General features: G+C 42.2%; 1 non-coding gene across 1 annotated transcript; it reads right to left on the bottom strand.

Moving 5' to 3' along the window:
• Positions 1-259: 259 nt before the first annotated feature.
• On the bottom strand, positions 260-366 carry LOC141687616 (small nucleolar RNA R71). The gene has a single exon (XR_012561107.1). It is a non-coding gene; the product is annotated as a small nucleolar RNA R71 (small nucleolar RNA).
• Positions 367-9128: the final 8762 nt, after the last annotated feature.

The following is a 9128-nucleotide window of genomic DNA, read 5'->3' as shown; positions in this document are numbered from 1 at the left end:
GATGGTGCAGAATTCTGTTTCTTTTGGAGGTACTGCGACTGAAGACCCCAACATGCACATAAGGAATTTTGTCGAGATTTGCAGTACTTTCAAATACAATGGTGTGACTGATGAGGCTATCCAGCTGAGGCTTTTCCCATTCTCTCTGAGGGATAAAGCTAAGGACTGGTTACATTCTGAACCAGCTGGGTCCATCACTACTTGGCAAGATCTTACGCAAAAGTTTCTGGTGAAGTTTTATCCAATGGCAAAGACTGCTGCTATGAGGAGTGCTCTTACTCAGTTTGCGCAGCAACCTACAGAATCTATGTGCGAAGCTTGGGAGCGCTACAAGGAAATATTGAGAAAGTGTCCACATCATGGAATGCCCGATTGGATGGTGATCACTAGTTTCTATAATGGTTTGGGGGCCCAATCTCGGCCCATGCTCGATGCAGCAGCTGGAGGAGCCTTGTGGGCAAAAAGCTATACCGAGGCTTATAATCTTATTGAGACTATGGCTGTAAATGAGCATCAAAACCCAACTCAAAGGATGATACCTGGGAAGGTAGCAGGTATTCTGGAAGTCGATGCAGCCACCGCTATTGCAGCGCAGCTCCAAGCACTGTCTATGAAGGTCGATTCTTTAGCCACCTATGGAGTCAATCAGATAGCTATGATCTGTGAGCTTTGTGCAGGTTCTCATGCTATAGACCAGTGTTCTCTTATTAATGAATCTATTCAGTATGTGAACAATTATCAGTGACAACAGCAGCCTGCGCCAGCTACTTATCATCCTAAAAACAGAAATCATCCAAATTTCAGCTGGGGTAATAATCAGAATACTATTCAGCAACCATATCAGCAAGGTGTGAGTAAGCAGTTCAATCCACCTGGATTCCAGCAACCGCAGCAATATGCTCAAAGGCAATCATATCCTCAACAGGGAGGTGCAGCTGCACCCACTAGTGCTGATTTTGAGGAACTTAAGCTGTTGTGCAAGAGTCAGGCGGTATCGATCAAGACCTTGGAAAATCAAATTGGTTAAATAGCCAATGCAGTGCTAAATCGTCAACCTGGCACACTTCCCAGTGACACTGAAGTGCCAGGCAGGAAGGAAGCTAAAGAGCAAGTCAAGGCTATTACCTTAAGGTCTGGAAAGGTTGCTGATGCTGAAAAAGAAAAAGAAGGAGAAGCTGAAGTTGGAGATGAAGAAGCTAAGCAAAAGGAGAAAGCGGTGGAACCCAGGAAGACTACTGTTGAACACACTCTGCCTGAGGGTAATACAGGGGAGAAACAGCTCTATCCTCCACCACTTTTCCCTAAGAGATTGCACCAACAAAAGCAGGATAAGCAGTTCAGTAAGTTTCTGGAGGTGTTCAAGAAACTTCACATCAATATACCTTTCGCTGAGGCTCTGGAGCAAATGCCTAGTTATGCGAGGTTTATGAAGAGTATTCTTTCAAGGAAGGTGAACATGGATAACCTTGAAACCATTGCTCTAACAGAAGAATGCAGTGTTGTGCTGTAGCAAAAGTTACCTCCAAAGCTTAAAGATCCAGGTAGCTTCACCATTCCTTGCACCATTGGCAAGTTGTCTTTTGACAAGTGCCTTTGCGATTTGGGAGCAAGCATCAATCTGATGCAGTTGTTGATCTTTAAAAAGTTGGATTTGCCTGATCCAAAGCCGACCTACATGTCTCTAAAATTGGCTGATCGTTCTATTACTTACCCAAGAGGCATAGTGGGGGATGTGCTAGTCAAGGTGGATAAGCTCTTCTTTCCTACCGACTTTGTTATTCTGGATTTCGAGGAAGATAAGAAGATTCCCATAATCTTGGGAAGACCTTTCTTGGCTACCAGCCGTACCTTGATAGATGTGCAGAAAGGTGAACTTACTATGCGGGTGCAGGATCTGGATGTGATATTCAATGTATTCAAAGCAATGAAATTCCCTACATAAGATGAAGAGTGCTTAAAAGTGGATGTGATTGATTCTGCGGTTACTTCAGAACTCGATCATATGCTAATGTCTGATGCATTAGAGAAGGCCTTAGTGGGGGATTTGACAGTGATAATGAGGATGGCAATGAGCAATTACAATATCTTAATGCTTCTCCCTGGAAGCGAAAGCTAGACATGCCGTTTGAATCTGTTGGTACTTCTGACCTCAAAAATGCTGAAGGAAAGCTCAAACCATCAATTGAGGAAGCACCCACCTTGGAGCTTAAGCCATTGCCTGAATACTTGAGGTATGCTTTTTTAGGTGATGTATCTACTTTACCTGTTATTATTGCATCTGACCTTTCAGGTAGTGAGGAGGACAAGCTCTTAAGGATCTTGAGAGAATTCAAATCAGCTATTGGATGGACCATAGCAGACATCAAAGGGATCAGCCCTTCATATTGCATGCATAAGATTCTGCTAGAGGAGGGTAGTAAGCCGACTGTTGAGCAACAACGCATACTTAATCCTATCATGAAAGAGGTGGTGAAGAAAGAAATTCTGAAGTGGCTGGATGCAGGAATCATTTATCCTATTTCTAACAGTTCTTGGGTGAGCCCCGTGCAATGTGTACCTAAAAAAGGAGGTATCACTGTGGTAGCAAATGAGAAGAATGAGCTCATCCCCACTCGAACAGTCACAGGATGGAGAGTATGCATGGATTACAGAGAGTTGAACAAGGCCATGAGGAAGGATCACTTTCCTCTTTCGTTTATTGATCAGATGCTTGACAGGTTGGCTGGTCATGAGTATTATTGTCTTCTGGATGGCTACTCAGGGTATAATCAGATTTGTATTGCACCAGAGGATCAAGAAAAGACTACCTTCACTTGTCCATTTGGCACGTTTGCTTTTCGCAGAGTTTCGTTTGGGTTATGTGGTGTGCCGGCCACTTTTCAGAGATGTATGATGGGTATATTCTCTGACATGATTGGAAATAATGTCGAGGTGTTCATGGACGACTTCTCCATCTTTGGACACTCGTATGATGAATATTTGAATAATCTTCGTGCAGTGCTAAAAAGGTGTGTGGAAACTAATTTGATGCTCAATTGGGAAAAATGTCATTTTATGGTGCGTGAAGGTATTATTCTTGGGCATAAAGTCTCTAGCAAGGGTCTTGAGGTGGAAAAAGCCAAGGTGGGAGTCATTGAAAATCTTCCACCACCTATTTCTGTGAAAGGAATCCGTAGTTTTCTTAGTCATGCGTGTTTTTATCGGCGTTTCATCAAGGACTTTTCAAAGATATCTAAGCCGCTGTGCAACTTGCTTGAGAAGGATGTGCCTTTCAAATTTAATGATAAATGTTTGATGCCATTCGAGACTCTTAAGAAGATTTTGATCACTGCACCAGTTATTACAGTGCCTGATTGGACGGAGCCTTTTGAGATGATGTGCGATGCGAGTGATTATGCGGTGGGAGCAGTTCTTGGGCAGCGCAAGAATAATCTCTTTCATGTGGTCTACTATGCTAACAAGACCTTAAATGGAGCCCAAATGAACTACACCACTACTGAGAAGGAGCTCTTGGCTATAGTCTTCGGTTTCGAAAAATTTTGATCTTATCTGCTTGGGTCAAAAGTGACAGTGTTCACTGATCATGCGGCCATTCGCTATTTGGTTTCCAAGAAGGATTCAAAGCCGAGACTCATTCGTTGGGTGCTCTTGCTACAGGAATTTGAGTTAGAGATCAAGGATCGAAAAGGTACTGAGAATCAAGTAGCTGACCATCTATCTAGATTGGAGAATCCCGAGTCTACTTCACATGATAAGACATTGATCAACGAATCTTTTCCGGATGAGCAGTTGTTCGCAGTTCAGGAGGAAGAGCCATGGTTCACAGATATTGTGAATTATCTTGTCAACAATATAATGCCTTATAATCTGACCGCATCTCAAAAGAAGAAGTTTCTGCATGAGGTGAAGTGGTATATGTGGGATGAACCGTATTTGTTTAGACAGGGAGCTGACCAGATCATCAGGAGATGTATCCCATTCTGTGAGACGGAGGGGATATTACGAGACTGCCACTCCACAGTTTATGGTGGACACTATGGTGGTGAAAAGACGGCAACTCGTATTCTGTAAGCAGGTTTTTTCTGGCCTACTTTGTTTAGAGATGCTCATCAGTTTGTTTTAGGGTGTGATCTTTGCCAAAGAGTGGGAAATCTTACGAGAAAGGATGAGATGCCATTAAATGTGATGCTTGAAGTCGAGGTCTTTAATGTATGGGGAATCGATTTCATGGGGCCTTTTGTTTCATCCTGCAACAATCAGTACATCTTGCTGGCAGTCGATTATGTCTCAAAATGGGTAGAAGTCAAGGCTCTACCGATAAATGATGCAAGGGCAGTGTTGAATTTTCTTCATAAGCAGATTTTCACAAGGTTTGGAATGCCACGAGTAATCATAAGTGATGAAGGGTCGCATTTCTGCAACCGTAAGTTCACTTATATGATGCAGTGCTACAATATGAATCATCGAGTTGCTACTGCCTATCATCCGCGAATAAATGGTCAAGCGGAACTGTCTAACAGAGAGATCAAGCGCATTTTAGAGAAGGTTGTGTGTCCGTCAAGGAAGGATTGGTCTTTAAAGCTCGATGAAGCTGTTTGGGCTTACAGGACAACATACAAAACTCCATTTGGTATATCCCCGTTTCAACTGGTGTATGGTTACCTGCGGAGCTTGAGCATAAGGCCTATTGGGCGTTGAAGAAGTTAAACCTGGATCTAGATGCAGCTGGAAAGAAGCGAATGCTTCAGCTTAATGAACTTGATGAATTTCGACTCCAAGCGTACGAGAACAACAAAATGTATAAGGAAAAAGTGAAAAGGTGGCACGATAGGAAGCTACATCCTAAGTTATTCGTGTCGGGGCAACAAGTTCTCTTATTCAACTCTCGTCTCCGACTTTTTCTGGGGAAGTTGAAATCAAGGTGGTCTGGACCTTTTATTGTCAAAGTTGTGTTTCCACATGGAGCGGTGGAGATTTTTGAGAATGATCCGGACCAAACATTCAAGGTTAATGGTCAGCGTTTGAAGCACTACTATGGGGACACGACAAACCGGGAAGTGGTTAGTGCCGTTTTATTATCAACTTGAGGAAGGTACGCAACGTTAAGCTAATGACGAAAAAGAAGCGCTTCGTGGGAGGCAACCCATGATTTGTTGTTACAGGAACCCTTAGAAGTTAATAACCTATCCAAAACCACAAAAAAATCAAAAAAATGGAGCATGGAAAAAAAAATTCCAGAAGCCCCCTGAGCGCCCGCTCAGCTATGCTGAGCGACCGCTCTGCAAGCTGAGCGACCGCTCAGTGGCCGACTGGGAGAAATTTTTTTATGATCAATAAAAAACCAGAAAAAATCAGAAAAATAAAAACAGAAAACACAGCCCATAAACCCACGACCTATTTCCCCATTATCCCATGATTTTAACCATTAACCCCAATCCTAATCAAATTCTACCCTAATCCATACCCTATATATACATACACCTATCCCATATATCTCCCATACACTTTCAACACTTCAACTCTTTCCCAAACACAAAAACACAAATCTCATACAATTTTACTCAGTTTCGATGGCACCCAAGAGAGCAAGGACTATCGATAGCAGCAGCACTGTCCCTACTGCTGATTCATCAAGGGGTACTGCTGCGAGGCCTCGTTTGAATGATAAGGCTGCTGAGGAGGAGTATACTAGGCTTCTGGGGAAGCCAATTTTGAAGGAGAGGGGATTCTTACCATCGGGGAGGGATGGTGAGTTGTTACCTATGATTGCTGAGAAGGGGTGAATAGCTTTTTGTGAGTCGCCTGAAGCAGTGCCGATGAGTGTAGTTCGCGAGTTCTATGCGAACACGAAGGCCGAGAAGAATGGGTATTCTGTGGTCCGGGGGATGACGGTGGATTATCACCATGCGGCGATTCGCCGTGTGATTGGGCAGAGATAGAGGAAGCCCACGGAGGAGAACTGGAACGAGAAGACTGCTGAGGATTTTGACTTGGATTTTATTTGTGCTACTCTCTGTAGGCCGAACACAGTTTGGACCTTCAAGACTGGAACTAATGAGTATCGTCACTTTCCGGCGATAGCCATGAATAGGTATGCCCGTGCATGGAATGCTTTTATTTGTGCTAATATTTTGCCTACTTCGCATGCACATGAGGTCGCAGTTGAGAGAGCACAGTTGTTGTGGGGAATTTTGAATGAGGAGTACTATGTGGACCTTGGTGAGTTCATCTACCAAGGAATCCTGAAGTTTTTTAGGGGAGCGAAGCACATGAACATCCCTTATGCATCTATGGTTACCAAGCTTTGCCGAGCGATGGGAGTTCAGTGGCCGTCTCATGAGCAGTTGCAGTTGCCGGCCGCTCCTCTTGACTCCGGGACTCTGCATGCGATGTAGGAGTGGACCGGTGGTGAGCCCGAGGAGCATGGGCTGGGTTATCGTCTTCCAGGAGGGCGTCCAGCACGAGGTGCTACCATAGCGAGGCCAAGGCGTGATGAGGCTGGTTCTTCTAGAGCTCGGGAGGGTTCTGGGATGGCTGATGCCCAGTATAGGAGGCTGTCACGGAGGATGGATGCTATGTATGAGACGCAGAGCAGGTTTGCTCAGTAGCTCACCCTTGCACTAGGGACTGCTTTTTGAGGCCTTGCAGCTGATATCCAGTGGCCAGTTTTTGGTGAGGACTCTGCATATCCGCCTCCTGATACACCACCCTCTGAGGGTGGTGATAGTGATGATGATCTCTCTGAGTAGGTATACCCTGTGTTCCATTCTACTACCTTCACTGGGGATAGTGAAGATTTTAAGTTTCGGGGTGGTAGTTAAGGAATATTTTGTGTGTGTGTCATATAGTTGCATATTCATGAGAGTTTAGTTCATATAATTGCATAATTTTTGCCATATAGTTTTTTTTATAGCTTTAATTGTTTATCATGTCATGTAGCTCATGCATTTACCATGATCCCTTTTGCGCTGATTTATCAATTGATTTGTGATGTTGATGCGAGTGTAGTGATAGCGTTAAAGTAATGTTGAGTCGTGTAGGTTAATATGCATGGTAGAAACACTTGTATTTTCACTAAGTCTTACAGAATACATAAGGACTAGATTGTTGTTATGGTTTGATGGTTTTCGAGGTTAATCTATTTATTATGGTTAGAATTTTATAATAGGTCCTTAGTGATAAAAGGCATGAAAAGAAATAAAATGGTGTAAAAAATGGAAATCGTTGCTAATTGTGGCTAGGCGTCAAATGGCTAGTAGCCGGCTCGTATGTTTATGCGAGTAGTCTAGGGTTGAGCAAGATGGAGCGAAACGCACTTGCTCAGAAATTTTGAAAAAAGAAAAAAAAGAAAAAAAAAAGAAAAAAAAAGAAAAAAAAGAAAGGAAAAAAAATAATAATAAAGAGTTAATGCATAATTGATCACGAGTGGACTCTTTGGTATTCGAGTTATTAAGTTCTTAGGGGACTTTGTGCCTAGTGACCTAAGGCTTTTATAGTCTGGGATCCGCTAACCTAACGCTCGCTACATGGATGCCATTGTATAAGTCTTTTGTGGACCTCACTCATTGCACGGTCAAATAAGCATTTGTTTGTTATAAATAAAAAGCATGATTCCATAATAAGCTCCAGGATTCTTGAAGTGTTATAAGTCACTTTGTGCCTAGAATTTTTATTTTTTGTATAATCATGTGATTGCCTTGATGATAGTTGAGTCATGATAATTGATCTAGTTCCGAAGCATATCTGTTAAGCATCTGCACACACCACGTTTCTGGCTGTATGTTAGTTTGCAGGATTTGATTGATCTTTATTCGCCTAATTGCATTTGTTGAGATGTCGTAAGTTGGTTGGTTTGGTCGTAGTAAGGGGGATCGCTGCATTTCATGTAGATTGCATTCATGCATGTTTTTATTTTGTTTTTGAGTCTGTGACGCTTGAGGACAAGCATCGATTTAAGTTTGGGGGTGTGATAAGTGGCATTTTATACCACTTAGAGTGTCTTATAATAGCTTAAATTGGTGTCTTGAAATCAAGTATTTTGTGTATTTGATGCGTTTTTCTAGTGTTTGTGCATTTCAGGGTATTAGATGCATTGCGGGGGAGAATTCATCAATAATAAGTCTTGGCATGTGTTTAGCATTGTAAGTGGGAAGAGAGGAGCAGATTGCAGCGAAAAAACGGAGCAAAACAGATCAATTTTCTCAGAAGGGTCTGAGCGCCCGCTCAGCTATGCTGAGCGGCCGTGCAGGAAGCTGAGCGCCCGCTCAGCTATGCTGAGCGGCCGCGCAGGATCGTAATTTCAGAATAATTATTTTAGACTCCTATTTCTGTTTGGCTTCCAACTTCTGAGTAATCTGAGTTTTATGGGACTCCTATATAAGTAGATTTTAGAGACGTTTCACAAAGGTGGGATCGTTGTATTAATCGAAGAGCGAAGGAGATAAGGAAGAAGACCGTTTTAGCACACCGCAACGAAGAGGAAGCATATTTTATTGTGATTCTTTATTTCGTTGTAGCGTTGGATGCTAGTTTTCTTATTTTGAACCTATTTACTCTTGTGACGTACTCTGGTTTAATATAATTAGTTTAGTTATTATTCTCCTGTGTTTATTTATCATATTTTCATATGAACCCATGATGATGATAAGTGCTATCATGGGCTAATCGTGATCATGGGGTCATAACGATTTACTATGGAATTCTTTAGTTAAGTTGTTTAATACCTTACTGTGTGATGATTGTATGATATCTAGTATTGGTTGTGCTTATTCGTATATGTGCGTCGCGAATATATAAGATAGGGTGTTAATCTCTTGTGAAGCGACAGTGGATCTTGAGATTTAGAACTCGTCATGCCAGCATAGGTTCATGTATGATGTTTCATGATTAGTGGGTAACTCTAACCGTTTTATTCGCCCTGTGTAATCAAAAGGAATAACTTGTTCTTAAATCGTTATGTTGTCAATTTCTGTAGACATATAGGGACTCAACATAATTGATGCCTATTCAACTTCTATCTTAATTGTGGATGTTTGGTAGAATGGTATTAGTACAATGAAAGTTGGCTTTTATCAGTTTCGTGTTATTCGATTAATATCATCACTGTTGCATGCTAAGGGTAATAATAA

The sequence above is a fragment of the Apium graveolens genome, chromosome 9, assembly GCF_009905375.1.
Source record: "Apium graveolens cultivar Ventura chromosome 9, ASM990537v1, whole genome shotgun sequence".
NCBI lineage: Eukaryota > Viridiplantae > Streptophyta > Magnoliopsida > Apiales > Apiaceae > Apium > Apium graveolens.
The sequence above is the reverse complement of the archived record's forward strand: the minus strand, read 5'-3'. Positions and strand labels throughout refer to the sequence as shown.